The following is a 21,737-nucleotide window of genomic DNA, read 5'->3' as shown; positions in this document are numbered from 1 at the left end:
TGTTTCTATTTTAGCGAGGTCAAAAAGAGATCCCATTAGTGGCCTACTGATTTTGCTCGATTCCTTTTGTTTTTTTACACGATTTTTCGCTATCTGCAAAGACTAAACAGAGTATTGCGACTCTGTGCTTGTTTGTAAATAGAGAATGAACCAAAGAGAACCAATTCTAAAACAGTAAATGCTTGGATAACAATCAATCAAATGGAGAGAGAAGCAGGCACGACGGATTACAACGGGGGCAAAGGCCTGCGTTAACTAACCTTCACTATCTGGAAAGAGAGAGTACTCCTAATAGAAATGAGGGGGGGGCAGCATTGAAAGCAGATCAGTGTGCATAAACACGAAAATGTTTTTTCTTACCACGTACTTGACAATCGACAGCTTATGATATTTGCTATTAAAAAACCATTGAAATTCACTGAAAAAACCATAGGTTATAGACCATATATAGTTAGGAATTAGCATTTACAAAACCTTGAAAATTCACTGAAAAAACCATAGGTTATAGACCATATATAGTTAGGAATTAGCATTTAAAAAACCTTATTTTACTCACACAAAACCATTGAAATTCCATATATAGTTAGTTGTACTAACTATATATCGCGCACCCGCAATCCACTGCTGATCATGTCACATATTACATCATTCATGACATGGTCAGTGACATCACTGATGACATCACTGATGACATCTCAAATGACATCACTGATGACATCTCAAATGACATCACTGATGACATCACTGATGACATCTCAAATGACATCACTGATGACATCACTGATGACATCACTGATGACATCTCATTTGACATTACTGATCACATCACTGATGACATCATTCATGTGATAATACGATGAACCTCTTCAGACTCTAATATAACCTTAGATACACTCAGTGTAAACAGACACTCATAGACTGTCACTCATCCATGGAGTTACTCAGACACTTAGTCAGTCATGCAAAGAATCAATCACACCTCCATTTCCTCAACTATACAGTTATACACACCTTACTTATTCAAACATATACTAAAACATATTTACTCACTTATACAATCCTGGATACAAGTTCACAATGATCCATACAGCCACTCACACATTCAGTGGCTCTCATGCACAGTTATTTATATATGTCAACTCTCACATGTACTGTATTTTACATATGTACTTACTTTCACATGTAGCACTGAGATATCCATTCACTCACCAATACACTCATGCACACAGTCAACCGCCCATACAGCTGTTTCCACATGCACTTTTGAACCCATACATCTAGTGAATCAACTGCTCACACATCTATGCACAGAGTCATACACCTCCCAGACACCCACACACACACACAGTCTCCCATACAAATACTTGGGCAACCAATCAATAACCCATATAGTTAATCATATAGCTACTGATCAACACATGCAGCAGTTTACAGAACAACAGACATAATGATGCACAAATTAAGACAGTTTAGTCACTAACCCATGCACTCAGTGAGACACATTTAATCAGTCACTCATACAGTCAGTCATGCACCTACTAAATCCTTCATCAAGACACTTATACATCCACTCAAGACATATTTTAACTTTACAGAATTATACAGTCACTGGATGTAGTCATCAGTGATGTCATCAGTGATGTCATTTGAGATGTCATCAGTGATGTCATCAGTGATGTCATTTGAGATGTCATCAGTGATGTCATCAGTGATGTCATTTGAGATGTCATCAGTGATGTCATCAGTGATGTCACTGACCATGTCATGAATGATGTAATATGTGACATGATCAGCAGTGGATTGCGGGTGCGCGATATATAGTTAGTACAACTAACTATATATGGAATTTCAATGGTTTTGTGTGAGTAAAATAAGGTTTTTTAAATGCTAATTCCTAACTATATATGGTCTATAACCTATGGTTTTTTCAGTGAATATATATATATATATATATATATATATATATATATATATATATATCCCTTGTTACCCCTAATTCGGTGTTAAAGCACTTTTTCGGCAAGTAGCACGCTACTCCGGAACCCATAAAGGATTAGTGGTGAAGTAGTGTAGTGAAATATGAAATTTGAGAAGTGGACATGCATGTTTGTTTGTTTGTTTGTTTGTTATTTCGATTGAAAAGGATAGTGGGGGGATAGAAGAGTAAAGGCTTTAGACTTTTTGTTTTTTTTTTTGGAGGTCATGGGAGTAGTGGGAGGGTTGAGATGAGTAAAACAGGATGTGGAGGGGAAGAGTCAGAGGGAAGAGTTTAGAAAGGTTTGTTTTGGGGATCAGTACAGTAAAAGAGGTGTTGGGTGGTGCAAGGAGGGGTAGAGTTGGGGAGAGTCTAGAAAGGGTTATTTTGGGGATCATAGTAGTGGTATGGAGTTTGGCTTGATTGAGAGAGTGGAGGTAGTGGATATATTGATAGAGGTATAGGGTGAGAAATAGGATAGTGCATTGCATATGCTGAATGAGACGAAAGTAATAAATATATAGATCCATAAGTACATGGAAAGTTTATAGATGCATAAAGGGAGTAAGTATATGTAGATTAAAGATATTGATAGAGGTATAGGGTGAGTAATAGGGTAGTGCATATATTATTATTTTATTTTTATGTATGAAAGTAATAAATATATAGATCGAAGTACGTGGAAGGTATATAGATGCATAAAGGAAGTAAGTATAAGTAGATTAAAGATGCATTCGATAAACTCTGGTTTTGAAGTGTTGTACTTAAAAATGTATTTTTTTAACATATTCTACATGCTAATACAAAGCAATACACATTTAAGAGCACATATCTATAGTACAAATAAATGCTAGTATACAGAGGGATAAGCAGTATATTTCTGTTTGCGTATGGTGCTTATGTGGGGAAGAGCCAATTCTTGAGTAGCTTTCTGAAGATACGGTGGTTGTCGTTGCTCTTATGTTGGGGGGTAAAGAGTTCCATAGTTTGGCTGCTTGAACAGAGAAGGCTGTTTCACCCATGTTTTTTTTCTTGTATCTTGGGATTTTGTGGTGAGGTGCCACTCTAAAGCGGAGGTTCCATCGATGAATGTGTTTGGTGATTTTATTCCTGATGAAGAGCGGTCTTGTTCCATATATCGCTTTGTGGGTGATACAAAGCAGCTTGAACGTGGATCTTCTGGCAACCGGTAACCAATGCAGGGTTTTCAAGGCAGGGTAGATGTGGTCTTGCGGTTTGATCTGCAAGAGTAGTCTGGCAGCCGAGATCTGAATCCGTTGTAGTCTTTTCATGGTTGTTAAAGGTGATCCATGGTAGAGGCTATTGGCGTAACCGAGTTTGGACAGAACGAGGGAGATGGTAACGTGGACCTTGTGTGGAAATCCCAAATGGGTAAGATTAGTTGCAGAGGTTTTATAGTAGCAAAGCTTAATCTTGCTAGTTTGTCCACTTGGGCATTCATTGACAGCTTGGAGTCCATGGTCATTCCAGAGTTTCTTACTTCCTTTGATACTTTAGGCGCTGATCCCAGTTCATCAAGCCAGACAGCAAGCACGTCATAATGTTTCCAATCGCCACACATGAGTATTTCTGTTTTGGGAGCATTCGATTTGAGATGGCTCCAAGACATCCATTGATCCACGGCTCTGACACAGCTGAAAATTGGCGAGTTTCCAATGTCTTTGGGGCTTTCCAGTAGAAGGAGTATTTGCGTGTCATCTGCATAGTTATAGCACGTAAGGTGAAATTGATTGATCAGTACTGGTAATGACTTCATGTAGATGTTGAAAACCATGGGCGAGATGATAGAACCTTGAGGGACCCCTGCTTTTGTGGAGTACGGTTTGGACGAGAAAGGTGGGGTATGGATGAAATTAGTTCTGTTTCGAAGGTAGGACGCAATCCAGTCTAGAGCAGTTCCCTCTATGCCGGCTTTGTAGAGTCTTTGTATCAGAGTGCCATGGTCAACCGTGTCAAAGGCAACTGAGAGGTCCAAGAGGAGTAGCGCAGCAACCCCGTTGCGGTCAACTGTATTCTTTAGGTCATCCCAGATGGCAAGGAGGGCAGATTCTGAGCCTCTTCCCGGACGGAATCCTGTTTGGAAGTCTGAAAGTATGTCATACTCTTCAATGAATTGTGACATCTGGGCGAACGCTGCTCTTTCTATCAGTTGGCCCAGGAAAGGTGCTTTTGATATCAGTCTGTAGTAGTCAGGGTTCAGCTGGTCCAAGTTTGTTTTCTTCAGTAAAGGGCGTATGTATGACTTTTTGAGTTCTTCTGGAAATATTCCAGTAGTTAAGGAATCGTTGATGATTCTTTTTACTGGAGTGGCAGCAGAGGTTGTTTGAAAGAATTGTCTTGAAAGTTTGTGGTTGACAGGGGTCAGAAGGGCTGCCGGCAGGCCTGCTTGCTTTGACCAGGTCCATAAATTCATCGTGTGAGATGTGTTGGAAGGAACGGAGAGGCTTGATTAGAGCATTCTTGGATTATTGTTTTGTACAAGGGTTAGTGCTGGTGCTTTGTTTCTGTTTTAAGTACGAGTCCAACGTGTCTGCTTTGTCCGAATAATGATTTGCCCGTCTGTGAAATATTGAGTAACAGGATGAGTTCCTTCTAGGCAATTGGATTACGAAATTCATTGAGTATTTTATAGAATTCTTTATTTGCACATTTAACATTTTGTATTCTGTCTGAATAGTACCTTTTCTTTGCTTTTTTGATAGCTGACTTGTATAATCTGTTAATTTTCTGTAGGTGAAGTTTGTCTTGGTTGTTTTTGTTTTGAGCCAGTCACGTTGCAGCTTTCTAATTTGTAGTTTTATGTCTTTTATCTCTGTATTTCTCCAAGGTGCTAGTTTTCTTTTGTTCTGTTATGTGGTTTTTAGTGGTATCAGGATATCAAACGGTTCCTGTAGCCACTCATATAGTTTTTTTTAACAGAATGTATTGTTTCAGATCAGTACTGGATGTTAGTTGTGTTTCTAAGTGTTACAAATTGATTCAAGCAAGCCTGGCTGAAGACGGCTGAAATGCCAGAAACTGGTCCTCGGAAGCTTGTTTCCGGTCCAGGGAAGGCATGGCTTGGCAGTTCGGGCTGGACTGTTCCCATGAGGCACAGGGTCAGACTGATTTGTATATAGCCATGTCTGAACTGGGGTGGCAGAGTGGGCTAAAGAACGGTGATGGATTAAACCCAGATCTGTTGACAGGGTGTGAGTGTTTGATTGGTTCAGATGCTCCGTCCATCACCACCCCCTTTTGTACAGTATTGTCCCTATTGGCATTACGGTTGCAGCTGTTGCATCACTGACAGCTCCAGCGCCCGCACTCTTTTGTTTTGTTTAGGAGGGAGGGTGATGGCGGAATCCATGTGCATAGATACTGTTGGGGTTAGCAACACTTTTCCCTGTATTGCTCACAGTGGTTTGTAATCTTTTCAGGTAGGATCTCCAGTTACGAAGATGCCGCTATATGGGAAATTGTTGTTATTAAAAGAAATGGTTCAAACAGAACTCACTTTCCATTGACTGCATCGAGCTGTTTATTTGGGAGGTAAATTATTCATGTTTACACGTAGTTTGTTATGATTGTTCAGATGTTGTTAACAGAACTCAATTTACAGTTCGTGCTCGATGAATGCTTTGCTTTATTCGAAATGGTCATATCTTGAAATAACTACTCAAGCACCTTACGAAGAGAAGCACTCAATGTTTCTATTTCCTTAACATATAGTAGACGAGAGCCGGATTTCACCCCCAGTCATCTGGAATTTTGTATCTATTTGCTCTACCCTTTAAACATTCGCCCCTTCTGTTTTTAATAATTAGCTGATACAGCTACAGATACTCCAACATATTACTCGAGGCGCCATCTCGTTTCGCTCCACGTTGGCACACTTCATATGTGATGTGGCATCTACTGCTCGCTGGTACTTGAACCGGGGACTGTTACTCGCCGCTTGGCTCTTTAATTTAACCCCTCGTATGGTCAGCAATGTTTGCAATATTACGGTTTTCGAGGTCTCGGGTCCGATCTACCCTAGTTTATCGACTAAATGCACATAAATCATTTTCACTTCTTTTTAAGTGTTTAGTTCGGTTTCTTGGCTCTGATGAAGGTTCCATATTGGGTCCTATGACAAGAGTCTATCCGCCTGACTGACTGCTCCCTGCTCTGTCTGCCTAATTGACCTCTCTCTCTCCCTGCGGCCCCTCTTCTGCCCGCCTCAGTGACCACTCCCTGCGGCCCCTGTTAATCGTTTAATTTATTTATTTAAAAAGTTTGTATGCGCGGACATGAACCCGGAGGGTATCAAAGCGCTTTATAGGTAGACAAAGGAAAATAGGTAGGTGAGAGAAATCATGGAAACAGTGAGGCGATATACAACAGGGGCAAGCAGAGATTGGGGCAGGCACAGGAAGCCGGAAGGGTGATAGTGAAAAGAAGGGCAATATACATCAAGAGCAAACCAGACAAAAAACAATCACTTGGAGGCAATAGGAGCACAGCATCAAGTTCAGCACATTGTTCATTAGAAGAGTTTGTTCAATAGTAGAGTTTTGACTTCCCTTTTGAAGGCAAGTGTAGAGGGAATTGGTCTTGTTTCCACTGGAAGAGAGTTCCAGATTCTCGGGCGATGCCAGAGAATGTACGAATGTAAGTTTTAAGCTTATTACATTTCTCGGGCTTGAGCAGCAGTGTGCCGGTGCTCCTTGTGCACCCGGAGCCACCTGAAAGATCCAGTTTGTTTGCCAGGTAGAGTGGGGTGTTGAAGTGTAGTGCTCTATGGGTCATACAAGCGATCTTAAGCTGTATCCTTGCTTCAACCGGAAGCCAATTGAGTGATTTCAGGTCCGGTGAAATGTGATTGGTCTTCTTAGAGCCCGTGATGAGTCTAGTGGCAGCATTTAGAGATGCTCGGATAGGTGCTAAGCTGAGTTTAGGCAGACTGCAAAGAGTCGCACTGCCATATTCTAGTCTGGAAATGACAAGTGCTTGCACCGCCGATTGAAAGTCATCATGGGGAAGGAAGGGTTTGAGTTTCCTTAGTATGCAGAGTTGAAAGTTCGTTCCTTTGGTTGATGATCTGATGTGATCTTGCATGTTTACTTTTTTGTCTAGCACAACTCCCAGTGAATTAGTGGAGTCAACGATGTGCGGAGTGCAGTTGAGGGCGTTGAGGTTACAGAGAAATTTCAACACAGTGAGGGTTTGCTTAGCGGTTGCAATGAGGAGGAATTCCGGCTTGAGGGTGTTTAATTTGAGATGGTTGGAGGTTAGCCAGTTAAGGGTTTTGAGAAGGGTTCCGTTGAGAGATTTGATGTCTTCGGGGGAGGAGATTTTCATGTAGAGTTGGGTGTCGTCCGCATACATGTGATATTGGATGTTGGAGTCTTTAAGAATTACAGTCAGTGGTTCCAGGAAGAGGTTGAAGAGAGTGGGGGAGAGCGAGGAGCCTTGGGGAACACCCAGTGTGCAGGAACTCGGGTTGGAGAGAGACTGGTTGGATTTGACCCTTTGTGTTCGGTTGTTGAGGAAAGAGGCAAATAATTTAAGGACCGTGCCTGAGAGCCCCGTGCTGTGTTCCAAGAGGAAGAGTATATTGCCATGTTTGACAGTGTCAAAAGCCAATGAGAGATCGAGCACAATTAAGAGGCAGGTTTCATTTTGGTCAAGTAAAGTGAGTGTTGTCCACAATGTGAGTGATGGCCGTTTCAGTGCTGTGTCCAGTGCAGAAATCAGATTGGAATAGGTCAAGAAGCTGGAATTGCTCAATGTGTTTGCGAAGTTGTTCGTGAACGCATTTCTCCAGAAGATTCGCCAGGGTCGGTATGTTTGTGTTTGGGCTGTAGTTGTTCAGGTCAACAGGGTCAGCCAAGGGTTTTTTTTTAAAATAGGGAGCACTAGGCCTGCCTTCAAGCAGTCTGGGATCTCACCTAGAAGAAGTGAGGCGTTGATGATTTTCGTCCAGAGTGGCGCTAGTGAACCTATCATTTCTTTAAAGAAGTTAGGGGGGAAGGAGGTCATTGAAGTGATTAGAGGGTTTAAGGGTAGAGAGAATGTTGAGGATGGTACTGTCATTGAGGGGAGTGAAATGACTCCAAGAGGCAATGTTTTTGAGTGAGAGTCCCTGAGGTGAGGCCAGGGGTGTGGAGACAGAGGAGTCAGGAGAGGGTGAGTGCAGCAGACCTTAGATTTTATTTGTCTTTTCGAGGAAGAATTCAGCCACCGGATCGCAGTTTGGTTGCAGGCGAGTGGTGTGTTGAGATTGAGTAGAGGTGTTGTTGGATTGTGATTTAATGAGCTCAAAAAGTCGTTTTGGGCGATTTTTAGCTAAGTCAAGTTGGTGTTTGAAGAAATTGGCTTTCACCGTTTTAATGAGTTTGTTGTATCTGCTTCTTTGGGATCTTAGAGTGTTTAGAAGATACGTGGAGGGAGAGGATCTCCACTTGCGTTCAACTAGTGTAAGACAGCGTCTGTCAGCATTTAGTCTGTCATTGAACCACGGTTTGGAGTCTTTTATGGGATTTCTTTTTATTTGAAGGGGGGCCGTATCATTCAAGGCCGATAGCATGGTGTTGTTATAGTGTTCAGTGAGGTCGTGAGCAACAGACATGTCAGAAGGCGGCGGGAGAGAGAGATTGCAGCGATCTATGAGCTCATTGACGCTAGTGTTATGGAGCGGTCTTTTCTAGTGTTTAAGTTTGAGTGGTTGAGCAGATTTGTGGTTCCAACTTTCAGGAATCGGGAAGTTGATACAATGATGGTCAGACCAGTCACAGGGGAGAATGGATTCGAGATGAATGGAGTTGGGGTTGCAGATGAGATCCAGTGTCGAACTTAGGTTGTGAATGGGGCTGTCGCAGAATTGAGTGAGAGATAGGTCGGTAAGGATGTTTTTGAGGGTTGTAGCTGCCTGATCGTGCAGGTCATTCCAGTGGAGATTGAAGTCACCGAGGAAGATCTGGGGGGAGTGACGGCCAAGGTTGGAGGAGATGGTTTCCATAACTTGTTCGATTAGGTGGAGGTTGTCACCTGGGGGGTGGTAGAAGATGTGAAGGCTGCATAAGGGTCTGTGTGTGCTGTTGATATCTATGCAAAGGTATTCACAGGAGGAGAGATTAGCTGAGGGGGACTGTTTTGCTATTCGGCTCCGTCGCTGCCCTTTAGGACCAGACTGGGCACACTGCGCGCGCTTCGGGAACCCTAGCGGGCGGTGGTGTACGTGTCTGGATTGTACACGTCTCGGGGAAGCCGAGCCAGGGGTGGGAGTTAAGTGGGGGAGCCACCTGTATACACCCCCGCCACTACCACGTGTACTGAATGAGTCGAATTATCCTCCCCCAATGCTGTTACAGGGGGGCTATGTAAGCTTCCCGCCAACATGCGGATCCTACCTAAGGCGGGTGGGGTTGGGGCCAGGCTGGCAACGGGCAGGCCTTCTTGGCAGGGCGATCGCCGCTTCTCTCTATAGGCATACTTGGCACTCAGAGGATCGTGCGTCTTCCGTACAACAGGGTTGTTACTGCCACACTGTACATTGACTTTTCATTGGCCGTTCACCTGGATCGCGAGTGAGGCGACACTGCAAGCTTTGAGATGCTACATGGAGGCCCAGGTACTCCCCAAGTCTAGTGGCGCGCGGTGCTCTTGAGGCCGGCAGTCCAGGCACCAAACCAACTCAGGCAGATGCCATCCTTGCCCGCGACGTGACTGGCTTTACCCCAGCCCTACCGGGCGCTGCTGCCTGGACGAAACTTTGATTACGGCAGCAAGATTTCTGAAAATGTCATTTTATTGTCATGTAGCTTATTTTTAGCGAATGCACTGCTCTCCCTAAAAAGTAAAACTCACAAGGTACCACTAGGAATCCGTGGCGCCCAGGAACATTTTGAGCTGGCCTGGCCCCCCCTCTAGAGTTATGAATATCAGTGAAATTGGAAACAGTGGATTTTGCTTTGTGGTCCTGAATGTTTGGTCTTGGATCAATATTGGATTCAGTTAGGTCGTCATGAAGTGTGTCTGTTGCTTTCTCCACACATGAGCGACAAGCACTCCTGCGATCAATGTTCCAGGGGCCTCTTGAGCTATTTTTGACTTCCTGCTCGAGAAACCGAGCCGCGGTCTCCACGCCTATGTCTTGTGCTTTTCAACTTCCTGTTCTCATTGTTATCGCACATTGAGGCGTCCAGGCCCGGACTGGCCGTAGCGGGCACCAGGCAATCCCCCGGTGCGCCGCAGGGGTGGGGCCGGTTTTGGGCCCCTGGGGGCCGTTTTTGTTACAGGGACATTTTTGCAGTAACAAAATCGTCTGAAAACCGGCCCCAGCAAAGAGCTTGGTGGCACCCCCAAACCCCTCCTCCCCTCCCTCTGTGGGGGGGAGGAGGGGGCAAGCACTTTGCCAGGGCCAGTTTTGGTTCCCAGTCAGGCCCTGGAGGTACCCTGAGCCGTGAGCACCGCTTCTACAGCAGAGCCCTTACAAGCTGTTCCAAGCCTCGCTCTCTTGCACATAACCCACACCGCCGAATGTTAGTAAGGGATGTATGACTGTGGGACACTTCAGGAATAAAACACGGATAAACGACACAGAACAAACACATATAAATTGGGTAGACCATCTGTGCCACCTTACCTGTGAGCTTGCTTCCCTCTCCTGGTTACAGACACTGCTTTTATCCTCTCTCTACTCTGCCCATTTGAGTGTTCATTTCCATGTGTGACAAGTGAAAGTGCTCCAAAGCTGCCACCTGAGGCCAGCATAAAAAATGCAATAGGTCTCGCCTTTCATTAAGTTAAAGCCATTTGTTTTGTTATACAATACGATTAGCAAAGCAAAGGGCTTTAACTTAACCCCTTCCGTGCGGCCGCGATTCCCCCGTGTGCGGCAGCCGCACGAACAGGGCGGGGCCGTGACGAACCCCAGCTGTCATCAGCACACGAGCACCGTGGAGCGTGACGGCTGGGGTTCATCACCAGCATGGAAGGGGTTAATAAAAGGCGAGACCTATTGCATTTTCAATGCTTGTTTGCCTATACAATTGTGGGTGATCGTTTGATAGCCTAGAGGAACGGCTTCATGCAGGACTGGAGCAATATCATCTCCCACCCATGATTCAGTAAGGAATAGTATGTCTGGTTTTGCATCAGTGAGAAGGTCGTAGATGTGATGTTTGTTTTTAGAGGGTGATCGAGCATTTATTAGTAGACAGTTTAGAGATTGGCCTTTGGTGATAGTGAGACTTTGTTTTGTAGAAGAGTGATCAGTATTGTATGGGTTTGTAGCAGTTGTGTTTCTAGTGCTGGTATTCGCTGTATGAGGCGAGCAATTGTGTAGCTGTTCTGTAATGTGTTCCTTGTCCAGCAGGCTAAGAAGGCATTTTGATGGGTCTGCGTGCGTGGGGGGGACATTGTTTGAGAGTGAGTTGGTGTGCTGTGTTGTTTTTGTGGTGTAACCTTTTGTGGTGTAGACATGGAGAAGCAAAGTAGTGATGTGTGGCACGTTGTTTATATTGTTTGCGTATGTTTAGTGCGGAAGGGACGCGCTTGAACCTGGTGGCAGCTGGTTCGCGGCTGCTGTGGTGCTTGTGGGCTCGCTTAGTATATTTTACTGCGTTGCTTATTTTAAAATATCACTTTTGTTTTTCCTTACCTGGCCGCTGCTGCTTCCTCGCTCCAACTACCGCTCCCCTAGCCCCGGTCCGGCAAGGCTGAGTGCCGCTTGATCCGGAGGGCTGACGGGGTTGCGGTCGCCATCTTGGAGGGGCAGAGCATTCCCTGGGGTAGCGCTCTAGTCACCGCGCACCTAGGCTAAAAAAGCGACGCACCATGCGCACGCGCAGCGGGCGCGCCAGCGGCGCGCCAAAGGCAAGCCCGTCTGCGCCCGTCCGCAGCCGGCCGGGGCAACGGGCACCTTACTATGCCCAATTTTTAACCTACTCCTCAGAGGAACTTCATTGCTATCAAAGCCATGGAACCCTTAGCGCCACTTCAGCGTCCACTATTTCCAACCTCGGTCTTGCTCGGTCCCTTTCTATTCCCTCCACTGTATCCACTCTGCTTCTCCCCTCACCCCTGCCCCTCCCTCCATCAGAACCTGGCCAGCCTTCAAGGCCAGTGACCGCTATTTCGGCCTTCCTTTTAAATACTAGATCAGCAGTGAAACACCAATTTAGAACTTTTTGAGTTCCTGGATTCCTACAAACCTGATCTTTTATTTTTGACAGAAACTTGGTTCTGTCCAGACTCCCTTCCTAACATCCTCGCATCACTACCCTCCGCTTATTATGCCTTCCGGGCCGATCGACCGCTGGGCAAGGCAGGCGGAGGTGTTGCTCTGATTGTCCAGTCGGACCTCCATTTCCAAATTCTCTCCTCTCCGGTCATCAAGGGAGCTGAGTGTTTAGTGATGCGATCTGCCTCTTTTCAAACCCCCATCACCTGTGTCCTTGTTTACTGCCCACCTAATTATACCCCTCATTTTTTTACAGAGTTTCAGGAACTACTTGCCACACTAACAGTTAACAATTCCTCTGTGTTAGTTCTTGGCGATTTTAACTTCTGGCCATCTGACCCTGCGGAAGACGCAGTATCTAGGGACTTCACAGACTCCCTCCTTAGCCTAAATTTTACCTCCCATGTGTCCGCTCCCACTCACATCAAGGGCCACGTCTTAGACCACATCTGGTCATTGAATATCCCGGTCTCCCCCCTACCATCACACCCTGCCTGTGGTCAGACCACTTTTTGATTTCGTTCACCTTAGACCTCCACCGGCCCAAGCGCCCTACCCTTCCCAGGAACGTCTGGGCCCGCAACTGGAACAAGGTTGACATTCCTGCCCTCTGCCTTACCCTTCAAAGCTCTTACCCGGCCCTGGAGGAACTTTCCCCTTCTTCCCAGGCCACCGCTATCAATGTCTGGTTATCTAGGTCTTGCAATCAGGTGGCTCCCCTGAAATGTGTTGCTGTGAAACGTGCCCATAATGTTAACAAATGGTTCACCGACGAACTCAAGGTAAAGAAGTTGGCTGCTCGCCAGGCAGAACGCGCATGGAGGCGCGCTTACTGCCCAATCCTAAAAGCTCACTATTCGTCTATGCTTAGCGCGTATAAAAGTGCAATTCTTTTAGCCAAGACCAATTATTTCTCTGACAAAATACTTTCATCTGGAAATCAGTCTAGAGAAATTTTCTCTACCGTTCATGAGTTGGCCTTGTCAGACAGGACCTCCCTAAAACCTTCCCCCTCCCAAGCCCTCTGTGACTCCCTAAGCAACTTTTTTGTGGAGAAAATCGCAGCTATTAAGGCCAACATACCCCTTCCTCCCCCTCTTCCCCCGGGCCCCGAGCCCCCCCCTAACAGGTTTCATCTAGACCACATCCCTCCACTGACCAGAGAAACGTTTTCCTCTCTGGCGGTGCGAGTTAAATCAGGTTCTCCCTCCGATGTATGCCCAGCGCCTATCTTGAGAGAAATCTTTCAGGCTTGCCCCATTCCTCCCCTGGCATTCCTGAACGATTCCCTCGGGAATGGTATAGTCCCTGACCTTCACAAAACAGCCATAATCATCCCCTTACTGAAAAAACCCGGTGCCGACCCTGCTTCCCTTACCAACTACCGCCCCATCTCCCTTCTCCCCTACCTGGGAAAAATCTTGGAGTGTCACGTCGCCTCTGTCCTCAGTTCCTTTGTGGAGGACAGTGGTTACTTGGCCTCCTGCCAGGCTGGATTTCGCCCCCGCCACTCTACCGAGAGGGTTGTGGTCTCGGTCTTAGACAGCCTCAGGGAAGGGAGGGAATGGATACGGGCCGCTCCCAGGCCCTGGTCCTCCTAGATTTGTCCGCTGCCTTTGACACGGTTGATCATTCCATCCTCCTCACCCTTGTCAGGGCAGCGGGCATTAGTGGGTCCCCCCTGGCTTGGCTTACCTCCTTCCTGAGGGACCGCACCCAGGCTGTCCATCTAGAAGGGTTCTCTGCTCCCCCTCGTAAGGTGCAGTGTGGTGTCCCCCAAGGTTCCTCCCTCTCTCCTCTTCTATTCAATCTCTATATCTTCCCTCTTATCTCTGCTCTACAACAACTGGAGGTCACTGTTTTCAATTACGCAGATGATCTCCAGTTGATCTTTGACCGTTCGCATTCTTCTGAATCTATCTATAATTTTCAATCCATTATGATTTTTATCAGGGACTGGATGAACTTCAACCACCTCAAACTCAACCCGGATAAAACCGAGCTGGTTTTGACGGGCGGTGCATCCAGTCCCTGGACCCCTATGTTTTGGCCCCCTTCACTTGGTCCCCCCCCCTTCACCTTCTCACTCAGTTAAAACACTTGGGATCACGTTAAACCAAAATCTTACCCTGCACTCCCAGATCAGTATGGTGGTATCTTCTTGCTTTTTCACTCTCCGTACTATCAGGAAAATCTCTAGATTCTTTTCCCCTTCTGCCCTTAAACTCATCATGATGGCAATGGTATTATCCCGGCTGGACTACGGTAATATCCTGTACAATGGCGTTCCGGCTTATGCCCTCCGACGCCTACATCTGGTTCAGAATCAAGCGGCCCGTCTCATCCATGGTCTCCCCAAACTCCATCATGATACCCCTGTATTAAAGGACTTGCATTGGTTGCCCGTCAGGGAGCGGGCCCTCTTCAAACTTGGCTGTACCGCGTTCCAGGCCCGAGCTGGAACTGCCCCAGCCTTTATAAACTCGGCAATCTCCAGCTACATCCCGGTAAGAGAGCTTCGCTCCTCCTCCCAGTCCCTTCTCTTAGTCCCTCGCTTCAGGAAAAAGAGGATGGGGGGGTGACATTTGCGGTTCTTGGACCCACTTTTTGGAACTCCCTTCCCCCCACCATCCGATCCATCCCGCTTTACCCCGATTTTCGTAAGGCCCTAAAAACCCATCTCTTTCTGCAAGCTTTCTCAGCCTAGCCCCTCACAGCTCTCACCCAGGTTCTAAAAGTCCGTCAGCGCCAAGAAACCGCTAGGTATATGTGCGCTTTACAAGTGTTTTTAAATTCAAATTCAAGGTGTTTGAGTCGGGGGTGGTGGTGCAGCATGTGGATCATGTAGTAGGCTTCTAAATTGTCCAATGGATGAGAGGCGGCTGGAAGAGAGTTGCTGTTTTGTTGTATCTGTTAGGTGTGGTGGAAGAGAGAAAGCTTCGCATTGGAGTTTGTTCATTTGCGTCGTTTGAAAGGTAGGTGTATGATTGTATTTTGTGACTGTAAGTATTGTGAGGTGTTCTGTTTGTTAGATTTTGTTCTGCTGATGTGTGTGATATGTTTTGCTTTTGAGGAGTGGTGAAAAGAGGTGCTGATGGGTTTGTTTGTATAGTATTGATTGTGAGTGGAAGTTGTAAGGTAAAGGAGGCGGTGATGTGCTTGTGAGTAGAGTGTATGTTGTGTGTGGGAGGGGATAAAGTAGATTTAAGACTGTTTGTTTTAGACCTGTTTGCTGCAAGAGTTAAAATTTGTGGCGCTGTGACATGTAATTGGTGTGTTGTGTTATTGTGGTAGAAAGAAGAGTAGGGTGTTGGTTGGACGAATGATGGAAGGAAGGCGGAGTATGGGTTTGTGAATGATAAATGGGGGTCTGTTAGGAGTAATTAGAGTTGGGAGTGTGTCTCTGGATGGGTTGTAGTTGCGTATGGTGTGGATTTTGGTTGTGTTAGTGATGAGTGGATTGGTTAGTGGTATAGGATAGAGTTGTGGACTCTTTGTGGGTGATTGTGGAAATGTGTGGTAGTTGGGATAGAAGGGTGTATAGTTGTGGTTTGGGTGGTTATTTTGTAAGGTATGTTGGTACATTGCTTTGTGCATAGGGTTTGTTTGTAGTAAGTGTGTGGTGTACATTTGGTGTGAGTGTGTTACTCTGATGTGGATGGTGTGGGGTGGGTATTACTGAATGTGAAAATGGGCAGCATTTCTGGCCCTAGTCCCGACCAGGCTCAAACAGGCACCTGTCCTTGTCCTCTCCGCCTTTAACAGGCTTAAACAGGCACCTGCCTTGTCCTCTCTACCCTTAGCCTCGATGCCTGGGCTGAAACGCTCTAAGCCTTGGCCATTTATAGCCCTAGTAATCAGGTGACCCCTTCAGCCATTGGGAACCCTAGCCCTAACACTATCCAATCACAACACAAGCCCTATTTTCCAGAACCAATTTGTAGACCAGGACCTTACAGCCAATCTGAGCCCTAATCCAAGCATTCAATCAGGTTCAAAAACCCTAATCTCAATGTCCAATAGAGGCCCTGGCTCTAGCAGTAGTCCCCACCCTAATCCCAGCAACCAATGACAGAGGAAGCCCTGGTCCCTACTTCCAATAAAAAGCCCAACCCTAGTCTCAGTCCCACACTTAATCCAGCAACCAATCACATAAGAAGCCCTAATCGCTACTTCCAATAGAAAGCCTACAGGTAGCAAGTGGTATAAAAAGCACCTTGACAGGACCTGTAACAAGGTGGGCAATTTGTGGGGGTGGGCAGACACCGACATTAAATTTAACATCCCATCCTGGCTTTACTCTTTACCTAGACAAGCCGGAAATCAACAGTGAATTATAAATCTGAGCAGGGCCCACAAACAGTTCACTCACTGCCGATGCAGTTGTAGCCTGGAATCTCTGGACTCCAGGGGCCTGTTTTTTAAACCCTGGTTCTCTATTTGGCCAAATTGTGTGCTCTTGGGCAATCCGTTTTTAACTTAACCCTCTGTCTCTATTCTTTTTCTCTGAGACCAGAAGTATTTAGAATCATTCTGCAAGCTGGTGGAACGTTTCTGATTACAAACTAAACTGGATTTTAGCTTGGTGGAAGGTGGGTAGACTATGCCCACTCTAATGGTTTGTTCACCAAAGTGTAAGATGATGCAAAAGTTATAGGGCCATATGTATCAAAATCCTCTTTTGCGATTCTCAAATAGCTATTTTTTGCGAATCGCTATTTGAGAATCGCAAAATGCTATGTATGTAGGATTTGCAATAAATTTTGCAAATCTTACATGTTCCTTATTTGCGAATCTCAAATTGCGATTTGCAATTAAGGAATACCTCCCCATTCATTCCTATGGGCCCATAGTAATGAATGGGAAGACATTCTCATTTGCGATTAGCAATTAGAGAATCGCAAATTGAGAATGCAATTTCAAGGGTGCAAGGGTGTCAAAAGGACACCCTGTGCACCCCTGAAATAAGGATGGGTGCACATGTGGCGCACATACATGCCCTAAGGGCATGTATGTGCTTCACATTGCACTTTGAAACATGCAAAAAAGTGCATTTTTCAAAGAAATCGCAAATTTCCACCAACTTGAAGTTGGTGTTAATTTGCGATTCCTTAAGGCCAAATTGCACTTTTTTGGTGTTTCTTACATTGCATTTAAGGAATCGCAAAATTTGTGATTCCTTAAATGCAATCGCAAAATAAGGAATCGCAAATTTTGCGATTCCTTAAATGCAATCGCAAGATAAGGAATTGCAAATTTTGTGATTCCTTATTTTGCACGCAGATTTGGCTCTTACATACCACTAAGCAAAATTGCGATCGCAATTTTGCTTGATACATATGGCCCATAGTCTTTGGAAAAAGCAATACTGGTTACACTCTCAGCTCGCCAACGCTACCAGATTAATTAATCTTGGTCAAATTGCACAACCTCTGTCCTCTGATCTGACAGTGTGTGTGTGTGTGTGTGCGTGCACCTGAAAAAGTCTAGTTGAAAAAATTAACACTAAAGGCATGTTCCAGCCCCCCCCCCCGGCATGGGTTTCATTCACACATTCAGGGCTGTTTAATTCCAGGTCTTCTCACTCCCTATTGGCTCCTCTAAAGGCGGCCATGTCTATGACGCAGTTTTCTGTGGTGGGAATCGTCTCACTTGCCTTTGAGTACAGGAGGTTGTCTAGTAAGAAACCCGATGAACCTTTGGATTGCGGCTAAGTGTGGACCGTGTCATGAGCCATTCGGGTACTGACGAGCCGCACTTTAATGGCGTTGCCCGAAGACACGCTGGGGCTTATTTTCAAGCCTCTGGCGCCACTTTTGCGTCATGTTTAACATGGGAAAAGTGACGTTCGGCTGGCGCAAGGGGCTTGTAAATAAACTCCTCTGTTTTGAGTGGGTTAAGTTGAAGGTGGTCAAGTGACCCGTGAGTACGTCTTAGACAGGGCTCGAGTCGGGGTACCACGGGGGTGGACGGCGTCCCCCCACTTATTTTACCGGGTGGACGGCGTCTCCCCTGCCAAACAGCTGGACTTCACTCTTTGGCCTCTCTGGGACGAGATCGGAGCGCACCTTTCGTGGCGTCACTTCCTGTTGTGACGTCACTTCCGGTGACAGCGTCCCCCCCACTTCTCTTTTTAGGACTCGTGCCCTGGTCTCAGACTGTTTGTGTGGGTAAATGTTATTTTGTGAAGAGATTTTCAGGTAAAGCTGGGGATCTTCAGGAAGGGATAGAACCGCTTTGGATTGCTGGGTGAGGACGCCAAGGGGTCTATGGAACAGCTGAAAAGTGTTGGTGGTAAGAGGGGGCCCCGTGGGGCCCTTTGCCCTAAACTGAAGGTGTCTGATGAGGAATGATATGTGTTTTTAATTTGTTGATCGTTTTGTTCCAGATATGAATGAATCTTGGGTACACCCAGGTAGACCTAACTTGATTAACTGCTTTCAGGGACCCTCACTCTGATTGGCTGCAGTTTTGGCACGCACCATCCAAACACATGGGGCCTCTGTGAGGGGTGAATACGCCCTAAGCAGGGTCGCAGCTTGGTCAGTAAGGTGGGGGGCTTCAGATTCTCCAACAATCACGCTAGCATTTAATGTTTAAATGAATCTATGACATAATATCGGTACAAAAATATCGAGGTACAAAAATATCGCAACAAAAATATCGAGGACAATAATATCGGGATCCTATCTCTAAAAAGGTAAGTACAAAAATATCGAAAATATTATATCGATGTCAAAAATATAGTTTTTAAGAAAATATCGTTTTTTTTTAAATGTAAATAAAATGTAATATTAACAAAATAATACTTATAAATATAATAAACATAGTTAAAAATATATTATAATATTTAAAATTAATAAATGATGTAATAAAAACTAATAATAATAAAAATATAATACATAATATATACGTAACTAATTTTAACTCTAAAATATTTTTTTAATAACTTATAAATAAATTAAAATATAATAAATTACAAATAAATTTATATACATAAATAACAATTATTGATAATGTAAAACTAATTAAAAAAAGTAAGTAAACTTTGGATAGCGTACGGGTAAAAATTACTATTCCCACTCCAAAGAGTGCAACAGTAGGGAAAGTGTTGGATAGCGTAGGGGTAAAAATTACTATTCCAACTCCAAAGAGCGCAACAGTAGGGAAAGTGTTGGATAGCGTAGAGGTAAAAATTACTATTCCCACTCCAGACAGTGCAATAGTAGGGAAAGCGTTGGATAGCGTAGGGGTTAAAATTACTATTCCCACTCCAGTGAGTGCAACAGTAGAGAAAGTGTTGGATAGCGTAGGGGTAAAAATTACTATTCCCACTTCAGTGAGTGCAGCAGTAGGGAAAGCGTTGGATAGCATAGGGGTAAAAATTACTATTCCCACTCCAGTGTGTGCAACAGTAGGGAAAAAGTTGGATAGCGTAGGGGTAACATTTACTATTCCCACTCCAGAGAGTGCAACAGTAGGGAAAGTGTCGGATAGCGTAGAGGTAAAAATTACTATTCCCACTCCAGAGAGCACAACAGTAGGGAAAGTGTTGGATAGTGGGAGGGTTAAAATTACTATTTCCACTCTAGAGAGTGCAACAGTAGGGAAAGTGTTGGATAGCGTAGAGGTAAAAATTACTATTCCCACTCCAGAGAACGCAACAGTAGGGAAAGTGTTGGATAGCGTAGAGATAAAAATTACTATTCCCACTCCAGAGAGCGCAACAGTAAGGGAAAGTGTTGGATAGAGTTGGGGTAAAAATTACTATTCCCACTCCAGAGAGCGCAACAGTAAGGGAAAGTGTTGGATAGAGTTGGGGTAAAAATTACTATTCCCACTCCAGAGAACGCAACAGTAGGGAAAGTGTTGGATAGCGTAGAGATAAAAATTACTATTCCCACTCCAGAGAGCGCAACAGTAAGGGAAAGTGTTGGATAGAGTTGGGGTAAAAATTACTATTCCCACTCCAGAGAGTGCAACAGTAGGGAAAGCGTTGGATAGCGTAGGGGTAAAAATTACTATTCCCACTCCAGAGAGCGCAACAATAAGGGAAAGTGTTGGATAGAGTTGGGGTAAAAATTACTATTCCCACTCCAGAGAGCGCAACAGTAAGGGAAAGAGTTGGATAGCGTAGGGGTAAAAATTACTATTCCCACTCCAGAGAGTGCAACATTAGGGAAAATGTTGGATAGCGTAGGGGTAAAAATAACATACTTATAAATAAATGTTTTATTTTAAATAATAAAAATATTAACTATTAAATAAATATAAACCATTTACAAATACCAATACATAATTATTAAAAACATGTGAACAAAATATATGTAATTAAAAAAATTATGAAAAATACCATTTCATAATATTTAATTAACAATTAATAATGAATTAACAATTAGATAATTAACCAAACTATTAATTAAAGAACATTATTACTTAATTACATTTAAATTACTTCCCACCCTATTCCCCTATAAACCCACAACCCACTACAAAACATAATTATCAATTAAACAATTCATTAAAAATATTTAGCAATTAATTAAAAATAATTACCAATTAATAAATATTAATTTATAATTCCTACTAATTAATAATTAATGTAACATAATTAAATTACTTCCCACCCTATTCCCCTATAAACCCACAACCCGCTACAGAACATAATTATCAATTAATCAATTAATTAAAAATATTTACCAATTATTTAAAAATAATTACCAATTAATAAATATTAATTTATAATTCCTAATAATTAATAATTAATGTAACATAATTAAATTACTTCCCACCCTATTCCCCTATAAACTCACAACCCGCTACAGTACTAAAATACAAAATTTAATTAAATTACATAAAAATTAATTAAATACATAATAAATACATAATAATATCCACAAAAATAATTTAAAAATCGATATTAGTAACATCGAAATTATTAACATCGATATTACTGACATCAATATTTAATACTTCGATATTACTAATATCGATATTTAATTTATCGATATTACTTACCTTCTATATTTTGTCCCATCGATATTTAAACTTCGATATAATTGTATATCGATATTTAAATATCGATATTTTGTCTGCATACCTGTAAATATATTTTAGACAAGCAGGGCACAGGAGAGGGCTGTGAAGGGGCAGTGGAAAAGGAGAGGAGTGTGGATTGGTGGGAGTACGAAGCGAGAGAAACCACAATATTTTGTAAAATAACCAACATTTTCGAGGACTCTCAAAATAGCAGACTCGACTGAAAGCACCTGTACCCAGCTATTTATCAGAACTATGTTTCCTTAAATATAGGCTTTGTTAACATATATTTGCATATAGTGCTAACCGTTACACGTGGGTGTAGCGTTTTGTTATATTTGCAGTTGAATTTTTCCAAAATGCAGTAGTCCTCCTAGTTTGAGGGCTTGTTTATTAGTTACATAAATATGGAAACACCATTTTACAACGCCATTCTTGCTGTAAACACTAAAAAAATATGGATCACTACAGATCAGATGGCCAAAAAATAAA

The 21,737-nt window shown here is 43.9% G+C and overlaps 1 protein-coding gene across 4 annotated transcripts in view; it reads left to right on the top strand.

Moving 5' to 3' along the window:
* The window catches only part of B3GALT4 (beta-1,3-galactosyltransferase 4), a 166,350-nt gene that overhangs the window by 86,129 nt on the left and 58,484 nt on the right, over positions 1-21,737 (top strand). For 2 of the 4 annotated variants that reach the window (XM_078641618.1, XM_078641619.1), the window contains exon 2: positions 5,416-5,527. The exons of the other annotated variants lie outside the window; for them this stretch is intronic. The gene's annotated coding sequence lies outside the window, so the exon portion shown is untranslated. The remainder of the gene's footprint in view (positions 1-5,415; positions 5,528-21,737) is intronic. 4 annotated transcript variants of the gene reach the window in all.

This window comes from Lissotriton helveticus, chromosome 5_1, assembly GCF_964261635.1.
Source record: "Lissotriton helveticus chromosome 5_1, aLisHel1.1, whole genome shotgun sequence".
Classification (NCBI taxonomy): Eukaryota; Metazoa; Chordata; class Amphibia; order Caudata; family Salamandridae; genus Lissotriton; species Lissotriton helveticus.
This window is presented reverse-complemented; position numbering and strand designations above follow the sequence as displayed.